Below are 829 nucleotides of genomic sequence, written 5' to 3'. Positions count from 1 at the left end.
GTCTTGCCCATCATCAGAGGCTGCAGACTTGAAGGATACATGCTAGGGATAAAGGAGTGTCATGAGCAATATATCACAAATTCATATTCAAGCAAGAAGTTGAATCCTTCGTTTGAAGATTGGCCAGCTTATGACCAACAACTTCTAGGTTGGTTAAAGAATTACATGATTGCAGACATTGCAACATAATTTGTACACTGTGAAAATTCAAAGCAACTTTGGGAGGAGGCCCAAAGTCTAGCTGGAGCACATACAAGGTCTAGAATCACCTACATGAAGTCAGAATTCCACAGTACCAGAAAAGGGGAAATGAAAATGCATGATTATCTGTCCAAGATGAAAAATATTGTTGATAAACTTAAGCTGGCAGGAAATCCAATTCTCAACTCAGATCTAATCATTCAAACCCTGAATGGATTGGATTCTGAGTACAATCCTGTAGTGGTAAAACTCTCTGATCAAATCAATCTCAGTTGGATTAATTTACAATCTAAATTGCTGAGTTTTGAGAGTAGAATTGAGCAGCTCAATTCCTTTAACAACTTAAGTCTCAATGCCTCAGCAAATGTTGCAAATAAGACTGATTATAAAGGAAACTGGAGAAATTATAGACTTGGATTCCATGGCTCAAATGGAAACTGGAGAGGCTCCAACTCGAGAATTTGGAGAGGAGGCAGAGTTAGAGGCAGGTTCTCTAAACCTACCTGTCAAGTATGCTCAAAGACTGGTCACACAGTAGTGTAGTGTTTCTATAGGTTTGATAAAACCTACTCAGGATCAAATCACTCAGCAGAAGAGGAAGAGAAATTTCCTTTCCTAACATCACAAG

At 38.7% G+C, this 829-nt stretch overlaps 1 non-coding gene across 1 annotated transcript; it reads left to right on the top strand.

Moving 5' to 3' along the window:
• The first annotated feature begins 378 nt into the window (after positions 1 to 378).
• Positions 379 to 511, top strand: LOC127116783 (small nucleolar RNA Z247). The gene has a single exon (XR_007801571.1). It is a non-coding gene; the product is annotated as a small nucleolar RNA Z247 (small nucleolar RNA).
• The last annotated feature ends 318 nt before the right edge of the window (positions 512 to 829 follow it).

Source organism: Lathyrus oleraceus, chromosome 1, assembly GCF_024323335.1.
Source record: "Lathyrus oleraceus cultivar Zhongwan6 chromosome 1, CAAS_Psat_ZW6_1.0, whole genome shotgun sequence".
Lineage (NCBI taxonomy): Eukaryota > Viridiplantae > Streptophyta > Magnoliopsida > Fabales > Fabaceae > Lathyrus > Lathyrus oleraceus.
This window is presented reverse-complemented; position numbering and strand designations above follow the sequence as displayed.